Raw genomic sequence first — 13,677 nt, 5'->3', positions numbered from 1 at the left:
GGCTTTCTTCCTTGTAGCTGGCTTTTCTCTATTTGCAAAACCTGATTGGAATATCCTGTCTTTTTTTGCTTATTCCTACTACAGACACTTTCCCCAAAGGTTATAACCTAAACTATTCATATGTTAAAATATCAATCATTATTCCCAGAAAACTTACTTTTTCAATAAATCTAAGATGCTTTTGTGTGTGCTAATAGGCACTAAATATTCCATGGGAATTTGTAAAAGAAAGAAAAATTATACTCTGTTTACTTACCTGTATTTAGTAGGTCAAACTCGTTAATTATGTTGTTCAAATCCTCTTTATCCTTATTTATCCTTCCAGATCTGTGCATCTTTCAAAGAAATATTTTAAAGATTTCTATGATAAGTACAGGTTGAGAAATTTATCTTTGCATTTCTGAATCTTTGCATTATATGTTTTGAAACTCTACAATTAAATATTAGTTTGAACCATATGACATTGACATTGGAAATTATATAATACTAAAGGTTTATGGCTATTTTCTTGGTAGAAGGTAACTTATAAAAATAAAATATCACTCTACCTTTTCAAATCCTTTCTGCCTTGAATTCTCTTTTCACATAAGTTCACTTTTCGTTAGTGGTTGACAGTTAAAATATTTTCCCTAAATTGACTAAAAGTTAAAAGATGGGTAAAATCCTATATTATTGAGAGTATGAGAAAAAGAGCCCTCTCCATTACAATATTGGTGGAAATATGAATTGTTTTACTTTTTTGAAATTAAACTAGATTAAATTTTAATTGAGATTTATTAAATTATGTATTTAACTTATTAAATTAGAAATTTGTAAACTGTAAACCCTTTGGTCCAGAAATCCCACTTTGAAGTATCTTATAAAGCTGCTGCTAAGTCACTTCAGTCATGTCCGACTCTGTGTGACCCCATAGATGGCAGCCCACCAGGCTCCCCCGTCCCTGGGATTCTCCAGGCAAGAACACTGGAGTGGGTTGCCATTTCCTTCTCCAATGCATGAAAGTGAAAAGTGAAAGCCCACATAAAAAGTGATAAGGATTTTTGCTACCATATTGTTCTTGATCATGAAAAACTGGAAACAATTTACAAGTTCATAAATTGTAGAATGGTTAAAGTTATTGTATATACAGGAGAATACTATGTAGTCATTTAAAAAATGTAGATCAATATCCCGTCATGAAAAGATGTTCATATTTCACGTTATATGGAAAACACAACATGCTATATATAATATAACCTCAATTTGGAAGAAGAAAATATATTGTATATTGAAACATGTTCTAGTTTCTGTAATTGATACTTTGACATCTTGGGGCTTTGCTGACCAGATAGGGATTGTCCCTCCCAGGGTTAGCTGATGCCTAGAGATAGCAATGAACCTGTATATGAATATTATTGTTGATTCCAGATTATGTTTAAGAAAAATTCTGGTCTCCCCATGGATGTTGAGTTCACACATGTGGCCTTTAACTCTAGGTTTATTAATGAACTAAACTGAGACCTCTGTCTTTTGGCAAAGAGAACTAGAATAAAATGAGAAACTATGTTCATACTGGAGTTGGTTAATTTAGTAAATCAGCTAACCTCCCCACACACTGTATAAAATGAGTTACAAAGAAATATTGTATAGGTTTTTCCCAGGTGGCGCAGTGGTAAAGAATCCACCTGCCAATGCAGGAGACACCAGAGACACTGGTTTGATTCCTGGGTCCAAAAGATCCCCTGGAGAAGGAAATGACAACCCATTCCAGTATTCTTGCCTAGAAAATTTCATGGACAGAGGAGCCTGGTGGGCTACAGTCCATGGGGTCACAAAGAGTCAGACACGACTGAGCGACAGAGCACAAACACAAATGTTGTATTAATACAACATGGATAATGTAGCCAATATTTTATAATAACTACAAATAACATATAAATTTTAAAAATTGTGAATCACTATGTTGTACACCTAAAACTCATATAATGTTGTAAATCAACTATACTTAAAAAATAAAATAAAGGGATGACTAAAAAAATCCAAATGGATTCCTCAAAGCCTCACCCCAGAATTAATCAATACCCTACAAATAAGGAGGGCTTCCCTGGTGGCTTAGACAATAAAGCATCTGCCTGCAATGTGAGAGACCCAGGTTTGATTCCTGGGTTGGGAAGATCCCCTGGAGAAGGAAATGGCAATCCACTCCAGCACTCTTGCCTGGAAAATCCCATGGACGGAGGAGCCTGATAGGCCACAGTCCATGGGGTTGCAAAGAGTCGGACACGACTGAGTAACTTCACTTACAGGGAATCAGACCAACCACAGTGGATTATAAAGTCCAGGGGGTTATAATCCCTTGTATTATTGTCCTGCAATCAGTTACCCATTGGGAAACCCAGTGGCCATGGATAGAGATATGTGCAAGACCTCCACACTGTAAACAATATTGCTATCCCTTTTCACCTTGTTGTTCCCAGCCCTTACACCTTATCAGCTCCCATTCCTACTGAAAACAAGCTTTTCACTGTGAGTGATTTTTGTTATCGTTTGTTGTTCTGTCGCTGCTGTGTCTGACTCTTTGCAACCCCATGGACTGCAGCTCGCCAGGCTTTCCTGTCCTTTATTATCTCCCAGAGTTTGCTCAAACTCATGTTCATTGAGTTGATGATGCCATCCAGCCATCTCATCCTCTGTCACCCCCTTCTCCTCCTGCCCTCAATCTTTCCCAGCATCAGGGTCTTTTCCAATGAGTCAACTTCTCGAATCAGGGGGCTAAAGCATTGGAGCTTCAGCTTCAGCATCAGTCTTTCTGATCTTTTTTTAGCATCCCTAGGGATAAGGCCCATCAATATCTCTTTGCCTTTAACTGGAAATGACAACAATACATCTGAACAGTAATTTAAGGTTTAACTAAAAGTCCTGATTTCTCACAAATCCTAAAGGCTTATTTTTATTTAGATGATGTAATGTTCTCTAGAGGCTCTAACCTATTGTAACATGTACATGACTTGCTTTGCTGCTCCCCTCTCAGGACTCCTCACAGAAAGACAGCATCCACCTGGCAAAGCCTCTAGCCTCAAAGAGACACAGGGTCTCCAAGGAGAAGTTGAAGTTTGTTCTAACTCAAGCTTGCTTTTTTAGGGGACTTCCCTGGTGGTCCAGTGGTTAAGAACTCACCTTGCAATGCTGGGGATGTAGGTTTGATCCCTGGTGGGAGAACTAAGATGCCGCAGAGCAACTAAGCCCACACATCTCAACTACTGAGACTGCACACTCTGGAGCCCTTGTGGCACAATTAGTGAGCCCACACGATGCAACTACTGAAGCCTGTGAGCACAACTAGAGACTCTGTGCACTGCAACAAAAGATCCCACGTGCTGCAGCTAAGACCTGACGCAGCCAAATAAATAAATGATTTTTCTTAAACATTTGCTTTTCAGACATCTGATTTCAGAACAAGGACTACACAAAGATCCAGAAAAACTCCATGGCATCCTGAATCTCCTAAATCCCCAAACTAAATCTCAGTTGTGAAGCTTTCTTGGGTTAGCTGGCTACCGTCATAACAGGGTTCCAAATTTTTCTCTCATGGTTCAGCCTATCTGTCTATCTATATAAATCTTGTTGAAAAACACTACAGTTCAATTGCTTAGTTGTGTCCCACTCTTTGTGACCACATGGACTGCAGCACGCCAGGCTTCCCTGTCCATCACCATTTCCCAGCTGCTGCTGCTGCTGCTGCTGCTAAGTCGCTTCATTCGTGTCCGACTCCGTGCGCCCCATAGACAACAGCCCACCAGGCTCCCCCGTCCCTGGGATTCTCCAGGCAAGAACACTGGAGTGGGTTGCCATTTCCTTCTCCAATGCATGAAAGGAAAAGTGAAAGTGAAGTCGCTCAGTCATGTCCAACTCTTAGTGACCCCATGGACTACAGCCTACCAGGCCCCTCTGTCCATGGGATTTTCCAGGCAAGAGTACTGGAGTGGGTTGTCATTGCCTTCTCCACACCATCTACCGGAGCTTGCTCAAACTCATGTTCATTGAGTTGGAGATGCCATCCAACCATCTCATCCTCTTTTGTCCCCACTTCCTCCTGCCTTCAATCTTTCCCAGCATCAGGGTCTTTTCCAATAAGTCAGTTCTTTGCATTCGGTGGCCAAAGTATTGGGGTTTCAGCATCAGTCCTTGCAATGAATATTCAGGGATGATTTCCTTTAGGATTGACTGGTTTGATCTCCTTGCTATCCAAGGGACTCTCAAGAGTCTTCTCCAGCACCACACTTTAAAGACATCAGTTCTTTGGCACTCAGCCTTTTTTATTGTCTAACTCTCACATCCATACCTGACTACTGGATAAACCATAGCTTTGACTATATGGGCCTTTGTAGGCAAAGTAATGTCTCAGCTTTTTAATATGCTGTCTAGGTTTGTCATTGCTTTTCTTCCAAGAAGCAAGCATCTTTTAATTTCATGGCTGAAATCACATTTTGGAGAACCAAGAAAATAAAGTCTGCCAGTCTTTCCATCCTGATCCTATTATTTGGGAAGATCAGGACAATCTATGTTTTAAAACATTGATAGAAAGCTCAATGAATCTCTCTGACCTTGGACACTTTAATTATCAACTCTCCTTTTTCCTCAAAGTCTATGAAAAGGAAAGAAATGCCCTCAGGGTACTTATTTAGAAACATGGAGATGGCCATCACCAATAGGGTATCACAGTCAACAGCTAGACCCTGTGGTACTCCTTGCCTCTGAGCCATTCCTTCCACTGCCCTTTCAGTAAACGCCACCGAGAAAAAGTCATGAGTTCCTCTCTGACTATCTTTATTCCTCACACTGTTGAAAGCCCTTCTGAATTCCAACCATACCCAACATCTGTCAGCAAGACTTCTTACTCCCTATGAAATTCTCCTGTTGACCACACCCCATATTACTCTTGCTCACTGTAATAAGCCTAACCTTGCCACCCTTTCTTCATCCTCTGTGTACAAAACTCCTCACGACTACTTAACTTCGACAGACCATCTCTCTCTCTCTCTCTTTGGCCATGCCACATGGCATGTGGGATCTCAGTTGCCTGACCAGGGATCGAACCCATGTCCCCTTCACTGAAGCGTGAAGTCTTAACCACTGGAGGACCAGGGAAGTCCTCAAAAGACCATTTCTTGACCCCCCCCCCATATGACTTGCAAGAAACCCCTTTAATAAATGATTTTTCATGGCTTACTGATGGTTCTTATTTAAAAGATGAAATGGTAAATATTGTGCTGGGTATGCAATGTAACCTCTTTTGAAGTTATCAAGACAGTGTCTTTGCCTTTGGTTACCTCAGTACTACAGACTGAATGACATGCTTACTCAATCCTATATTTCAGCCATGGGCAAAACCATATATATTAATATTTATATAGACTAGATACTCCTTTGGAGTAGCCCATGACTTTGGAATATTATGGAAGTAGTGAGATTTCCTTACATCTAATGGGGATAAAATTTAAAATGTCCCATATATTCAAGATTTATTAGATGCTCTGCTTCTACCAGCCACTCTGGCTACTACTAAACTTCTGAGCATTTTAAACTTGACTCTCTGGAAGCTAAAGGGAACCACCTCACTGATTATCTGCACTAAAAATTCTCTGATTTCACAGAAACCAACAACCAAACCTCTGTGATGGTCCAAAAAGATGTTCCCCCAAATGATAATCGAGACAGATTAGCTAGAGATACCCAACAACTGGCCCCAGAAAAGGAAAAACAATATTGGAACTCTAGTTTGCTGGGAGCCGGCGAGAGACATTCCACTCTTGACAAAGGTCATGAGGAAGGAGGCTCGGCATACGCAAAGGCGGGATCGAGCCTCGGGAGTGCCCCCGGATATTCTCTATCTACCCCCAAAAACCAGAGTCTGCCTACTTTATTGCTTTGTGCTCTCACCTCTGACTTTACTGGGGGCTGTCCCCTACCACCATCTCACTCTCTCTGTCAAAGAGTTAACTTACAGCTCCAATTAATAAAGTTCCTGGGCAATTAGGAGTGTTTAAATCCAAACCCCTCAGATGGCTCTCTAACTCGCCTGACAAGTTTACCCGGACACCTACAGCTATGCATACGATTGTTTACAGTCTCCCAGCCTCGAGAGGCACGGGAAGCTTAAGATATTCAAATAGCTTAGAGCCTCTCAGAGAGTTAGAAACTGTCAGAATAAAACTAGTAAAAGATTTCATTAATGAGCCAATGTTTGTTGCCAAGTTTCCACATCCCCTGTATTGTATCCTTGAATGTGTATTAATTAATATAGTTGGTATGTAGAAAAAATAAGTAGTGGCCTTGGTGCTAGTAACTTTAGACACTTAAGGTAATAAATTCTTTCCTTTGTTGTAAACCCATTACACATCCGCCCTATAGGAATGCAATTTTATCTTCGGAAGATGGCGCCAAACCTTAAAATAATTACTCTTAGAGAAAATAAGTCTTTGTTGATAAGTCCTTGTCAAGAGTCATAAAAAGTTAATAGGCCTTCTGGCCAGAAGATGATGTAAATCACCTAAACCATTTGTATACGATAAATTTGCAGGAAAGAAACCCTAGTTTTTGATAAGCATCAAAGACTGCTGACTTTGCATCCCCTATTATCCTCTATGTGTAACTTAGGGTATAAAAGCCCCTGTTGAAAATAAAGCTATGGGCCTTGCTCACCAAACGCTTGGTCTCCCCATGTCATTCTTCCCCTTAACCTCCAGCTGAGTCTCCATCTGGAGCATGGATATCCTCTGCGACCATTTATTTGCCTGGGCTTCTAAGACCCACTGGAGAAGGTGTCTAAGGTGGGGCACCTTCCGCTATTCGAGAGGGCGTCTGCGGCCTCCGTGGTCAGAGCTAACCTGGTGTCACAGGTTATATTGATTTTCTGCGTAAACCAAGCTACTCAGCTTCTTTTCTTCACCGAATTTTCCTACTGAGCTATCCTCATTCTATTACTCTTTATATCTCTAATTAACATTTGAATAGGTCACCTACGCTGTCTCTCCTTCGAATACCCTGTATCAGCCGGGGCTGGACCCCGGCACTAGTTACTGTTGGTTCGGTAAAAAAAAGCTCTGGTTTGGACCAAATGATGATCCAGTCCTGCCAGAGACTGACTACAGTTGACCCTTGAACAACACAATCCTTGAACTGCAAGGGTCCACTTATACTGGGATTTTTTTTTCAATAAATACATACTACTGTACTACACGATCTGTATTTGGCTGATGTAGAATCTTGAATACAGAGGGCTGACTGTAAGTTATACAGCTGCAGGGGGCTCTGTTGCCCTAACCCCTGCGTTGCTCAAGGGTCAATCATACTGTATATACATTGAATCATTGATCAACTGATAAAATTACAAACTTTATGAGCCAATATTGGGAAAATATTAATAAACCCACTAAAATTATCTACTTTATTTGCCACGCCCACCCAAAACACAAACCTGGAAAATCTATTCGTGCCACCTAGAACATTTTAAATTACCCAGTAGACTGTTTGAGGTTCGGCAAACGGATTTCCTCCAGCTTCCTCAACTCAAGGATATAAATAGGTTTTGGCAACAGTTGTTACGTTTTCTCACTGAACTGAAGCTTTCCCTTGTAGATAGGCCACTATCTCTTCTGGGGCTAAGATTCTATTAGAAAGGGCTTCCCTGGTGGCTCAGGCAGTAAAGAATCTGCCAGCAATGTGGGAGACCTGGGTTTGGTCCTTGGGTCAGGAAGATCCCCTGAAGAAAGGAATGGCTACCCACTCCAGTATTCTTGCCTGGAGAATTCCATGAACAGAGCCTGGTGAGCTACAGTCCATGGGGTCTCATAGAGTTGGACACAAGTGAACTACTAACACTTTCACTTGCACCTAGCAAACCCCACCTCAAACATCATAGTGACCAGGGAATTCACTTCAGCCAGGTGCTTGGACAAGTCTGTGCTGGCTGGCCAATTCTACAATACTTTCACTGTGCTTACCAGCCAAAATCCCCAGGGTCAGTTAAATGCATGAATGGCACCATTAACTCTAAAGGCAAAAATCTGTAGAGACTCTTCAAATATCCTGCCCAAAGTCATTGTCATTGGTCCTTCTAAATCTTAGGTCCATGTATCCGTTTTGCAACCCATAAACTCTCACCCTTTGAGATAATCACAGATGCCCAATGCTCCTAGCTCCTGCTTCTTTTGATCTATAGCTAATAAGAGGATATATACTCAATTATTTTAGGGACTTCCAGACGGTGCAGTGGTAAAGAATCTGCCTGCTGGTACAGGAGACACAACAGACTTGGGTTTGATCCTCGGGTTGGGAAGATACTCTGGAGTAGGAAATGGCAACCCATTCCAGTATTCTCACTTGGAAAATTCCAAGGACAGAGGAACTTGGCAGGCTACAGTCCATGGGGTTGCAAAGAGTTGGACACAATTGAGCACATAGGAATATACTTTATTAAAGACCTAATTTTTCCTGTTGAAAATAACTATGATTTAGTAGAACAATCTTTTTCACAGCATGCTCTCTGGACACAAAGGTCTTCAGTATCATCTCTTACAACCTAGAGATTTCATCTCTTAGAAGAGACATCTTCAAAGACATCCCTTGGGGACTTCCCTGGTGATCCAGTGGTTAAGACTCAGTGCTTTCAATGCAATGGGTGCAGGTGTGATCCCTGGTTGGGCTTCTCTGATAGCTCAGTTGGTAAAGAATCTGCCTGCAATGCAGGAGACCCCGTTTTGATTCCTGGGTTGGGAAGATCCAGTGGAGAAGGTATAGGCTACCCACTCCAGTATCCTTGAGCTTCCCTTGTGGCTCAGCTGGTAAAGAATCCACCTGCAATGCGGGAGACCTGGGTTCAATCACTGGGTTGGAAAGATCCCCTGGTGAAGGGAAAGGCTACCCACTGTAGTTATTTTGGCCTGGAGAATTCCATGTACCGTATAGTTCATGGGGTCACAAAGAGTCAGATACGACTGAGTGACTTTCACTCTCCCTTCACTTTGATCCCTGGTCAGGGAAATAAGATCCCACATGCTATGTGGCACAGCCAAAAAATAAAATAATTAAAAAAAATTTAATTTAATTCCAATCTTGCTGGAAGGGCCCTTACCAACTGTTGTTAACCAATCTGCATACCGCTGAGATCCAGGGAACAGACACTTGGATCCATATATCACATATAAAGAAAGCACCAAACCCCAGTTGGACCTGCACAGCAACTGATGACCGGAAGTCAAGATTTCCAGGAATTGAAACAGATGACAGCTGAAGGAGACAGCTTCTCCAGGGTGGCCAGATCAGGCCAGGATACCTTTCCCCACTGTTTCTTGCCTTTTCTCCTTTTCTTGGAAAGACAATGCTCTTATGTGCCCTTCTCAACCTGCTGCTTATGAGGGAAACCTCTGATGGTTGGCTTTGCCATCAGAAACTCCAGTCTGTACACGACAGCAGTGACTCTTTAGTCTGTTCTGTGACCAGTTTTTCATTTATCCTTAATGGCACTAATTTCACTCAACTTCCCCTCAACGTTAGCTACAGAGTGAAACTGCCGTCAACACTCCCTCCCCTGCTGTTTCCTCCTGCACACCACACTGATGACAGCGATGAAAGTACCATCCTAGATCGGCTCAAAATTACGACACTACAGCAACCGCCCCTCTCAAGCCCCTACTTTTATAATGTTTGTCCAAAAAAACAACTTAAAGTCAGGTACCCTGCGCTGTCATGTTAGAGAATGGTCTTTTTGGCTTGGAGGAATCCTTCCAGAATGCTCTCAAAACATCACTGACCCCTGGTTGACTAATGCCAACAGCTCCATTTCCACGAATTCACTAATAAACAACGACACTTCAGCTGGAGTCCTTTGTGCTCATCTGGTTTCATCTTTGTTTGTGAAGGATGTTATCGTCCCTGGGTTAATAAATGTCAGGATAGTTGGTGAATGGGAGGACAATGCTCACCAGGACATCTAGTTGTTCCACTGTCCATTTATAACTGATCTGAAACTGGACCAACCCCTTAAGCCTACATCAGAGAACCCAAAGTTTTAACTGGTTGGCAGGGTCCAAGACTCTGGGCTTGCCTCATCCAGAGATCTTTCCTCCTTTCTTGGTTTGGAGTATACATTAGTGAGCACATGATTGGAAATCTATCCATCACCCTAGGTAACACAGCTGACTCTTCACCGCCAGAGCAATAGCTGCTCAACAACAGCGTTAGATTTCTGTCCACCTTAGTAACAGGAGAGCCAGTTTTTTTGTCAGCAAGAGCAAGTTTATTTGGGAATAGCCACAGGAGTACAATTTGGGATGTGCAAACTATGGCAGACCACAGGCAAATCCAGAGAACAAGAAAGAGAGGAGTTTGTTTTTAAAGGGAAAAGAAGGGGCTTGGGAGGCAGTGTAATCATGAAAGAGTTCACTGGAGGAAGCCAGCAGTCCAAAGTATGGAGACTTCTCATTGGTTGGGCAGCTACAGTCTGATTGGCTGGGCTGTCGCCCGAGTTTTCTTCTTCCTGTTGGATAGTAGAGTAGGCAACACCTTCCTGTCTGAGATGTAGACATATATCTCTTCCTGTGTGGAGTACAGTCCTCACATACAAACGAGTTCCATTCCAAGAGTGTATTTGTAAGTCCAATTTGCTCGTATGCCCAACAAAGTTAGCCTAGGTATCCAACTAACACAATCAGCTATATAGTACTGTACTGTAATAGGTTTATAATTCTTTACATGCAAATAATACATAAAAACAAACACACAAAAGAAATAAAACATTTTAAATCTTACAGCACCTTGAAAAGTACATTAGTACAACAGCTGGCATATAGGGGCTGGCATCCAGTGAACAGGCAAGGAAAGTTATTGACTGGAGGAGGGAGAGGAGTTGGGAGATGTTAGGGATGAAGGATGGTCAGCAATAGGAGATGGAGGGCAAGGGGCAATTTCACTAATGTCTGACACTGATGGCACAGGTTCTGGTTCCTTGCTGGAACAAATGCATGCTTGCTTCTTTGAGGATTGAAGGTTTGTATATAGGGGGCTTACTGTGATCAATGATGCATTGGTTGGGAGCGGTTCCCCTACAGGCCTGGCTCTGCTCCAGTTTTAGCTGAGGTTTCCTTAATTCTGCAATACCTTGGCTAAGGTGGTGTTAGGTAACCAAACTTCCCTTGACTACCTTGCAGAACAAGCACTGCTTGTTGCTCATGGATACATTTCTCTGGGAAAGTAGAAACTCAATTACAAAAAATCAGGGAACAAGAACACTGGTTACAACATTTCACCTGATTCCCCATGGTCCTTCAATCTTTAGGACAATTATACAAACTGGATTTGTCATTCTGCTTTTAATTTTGACTTGCATCACCATTTTAAGACTTTGTACCTGTTGGCTGGCAAATATCTGCAGGAATGATGCACTAAACAGTATGATGTCAGCTCAAAACTTCGCTTTCAGATTCCAAGGCTTACAACCTTGACAAGACTTAAGAACGGGAGATGCCTGAGAGCTCCTCTTTACCTTCCTTGTTGCTCAAATGTGGCAAATAGCAAATGCTCTTTGCTCTTTCCGCCAACACAACCCTTAGGAAAAGTCCTTCCTGGCACTGAGGGACGCAGACAAAAATATTTCAGCCAAAACTAACAACATGATGCTGCATCAGTGATGCTTTCAGAGAAAGGTCTTGATCAAAAGGGAGAAATGTGAAAACAGATAAAGCATACTGCTGCTGCTACTGCTGCTAAGTCGCTTCAGTCATGTCCGACTCTGTGTGACCCCATAGACAGCAGCCCACCAGGCTCCCCCATCCCTGGGATTCTCCAGGCAAGAACACTGGAGTGGGTTGCCATTTCCTTCTCCAATGCAGGAAAGTGAAAAGTGAGTGTAAAGTCGCTCAGTCCTGCTAGACTCTTAGTGACCCTATGGACTGCGGCCTACCAGGCTCCTCCGTCCATAGGATTTTCCAGGCAAGAAAATCCTATGGAGTGGGGTGCCATTACCTTCTCCGATAAAGCATGCAAGCATGCTAAGGTCGCTTCAGTCATGTCTGACTCTTCACAACCCCATGGACTGTAGCCTGCAAGGCTCCTCTGTCCTTAGGATTCTCCAGGCAAAGATCCTGGAATGGGTTGCCACTTCCTCCTCCATGGGATCTTCCTAACCCAGGATCAAACCCACATCTCTTATGTCTCCTGCATTGGCAGGCAGGTTCTTTACCACCAGTGGCACCTGGGAAGCCCAGATAAAGACTCGACACACGGGCATCACCAGATGGGCAACACCGAAATCAGATTGATTATATTCTTTGCAGCCAAAGATGGAGAAGCTCTATACAGTCAGCAAAAACAAGACCAGGAGCTGACTGTGGCTCAGATCATGAACTCCTGATTACCAAATTCAGACTGAAATTGAAGAAAGTAGGGAAAACCACTAGATCATTCAGGTATGACCTAAATCAAATCCCTTATGATTATACAGTGGGAGTGAGAAATAGATTTAAGGGCCTAGATCTGATAGATAGAGTGCCTGATGAACTATGGAATGAGGTTCGTGACATTGTACAGGAGACAGGGATCAAGACCATCCCCATGGAAAAGAAATGCAAAAAAGCAAAATGGCTGTCTGGGGAGGCCTTACAAATAGCTGTGAAAAGAAGAGAAGCGAAAAGCAAAGGAGAAAAGGAAAGATATAAGCATCTGAATGCAGAGTTCCAAAGAATAGCAAGAAGAGATAAGAAAGCCTTCCTCAGTGATCAATGCAAAGAAATAGAGGAAAACAACAGAATGAGAAAGACTAGAGATCTCTTCAAGAAAATTAGAGATACCAAGGGAACATTTCATGCAAAGATAGACTCAATAAAGGACAGAAATGGTATGGACCTAACAGAAGCAGAAGATATTAAGAACAGGTGGCAAGAATACACAGAAGAACTGTACAAAAAAGATCTTCATGACCCAGATAATCACAATGATGTGATCACTGACTTAGAGCCAGACATCCTGGAATGTGAAGTCAAGTGGGCCTTAGAAAGCATCACTATGAACAAAGCTAGTGGAGGTGTTGGAATTCCAGTTGAGCTATTTCAAATCCTGAAAGATGATGCTGTGAAAGTGCTGCACTCAATATGCCAGCAAATTTGGAAAACTCAGCAGTGGCCACAGGACTGGAAAGGGTCAGTTTTCATTCCAATCCCAAAGAATGCTCAAACTACCGCACAATTGCACTCATCTCACATGCTAGTAAAGTAATGCTCAAAATTCTCCAACCCAGGCTTCAGCAATACGTGAACTGTGAACTTCCTGATGTTCAAGCTGGTTTTAGAAAAGGCAGAGGAACCAGAGATAAAGCATACTTGATTTTAAATGGAGTGGGGAAGCCATGAAAAGAAAGTTGTTATCTATGGTTATACAGCCAGGAAGAAGAAAGATTTTTTGCATTTCTCAGCAACAGCAAACTAACAATCGCTTGCAACCAATGTGAAACTGCAACAACCTTGAACTCTCATTCTCTCCTAATGAACTTTTGTTCAAAACAGTGCTCCCCAATTTCCTCCCACATTCCAATAAAAGCTAACTTCCCCTTTGTTTTTTAGACTTGCCTATGGTTTGCCATTGTTTGCTTGTCTTGAATTGTTAACTCCTCTGCTATTCCCTAATAAACTTCTCTTTGCTTAAAAA

At 42.2% G+C, this 13,677-nt stretch overlaps 1 protein-coding gene across 1 annotated transcript in view; it reads right to left on the bottom strand.

Annotated features, from left to right (window-relative positions):
* Positions 1–13,677, bottom strand: part of PPEF2 (protein phosphatase with EF-hand domain 2) — a 55,809-nt gene that overhangs the window by 41,730 nt on the left and 402 nt on the right. Inside the window, exon 2 of the mRNA XM_044945776.2 lies at positions 257–335. The gene's annotated coding sequence lies outside the window, so the exon portion shown is untranslated. The remainder of the gene's footprint in view (positions 1–256; positions 336–13,677) is intronic.

This window comes from Bubalus bubalis, chromosome 7 (assembly GCF_019923935.1).
Source record: "Bubalus bubalis isolate 160015118507 breed Murrah chromosome 7, NDDB_SH_1, whole genome shotgun sequence".
Taxonomy (NCBI): domain Eukaryota; kingdom Metazoa; phylum Chordata; class Mammalia; order Artiodactyla; family Bovidae; genus Bubalus; species Bubalus bubalis.
Note: the sequence above shows the minus strand (reverse complement) of the source record. Positions and strands in the feature narration are given on the sequence as shown.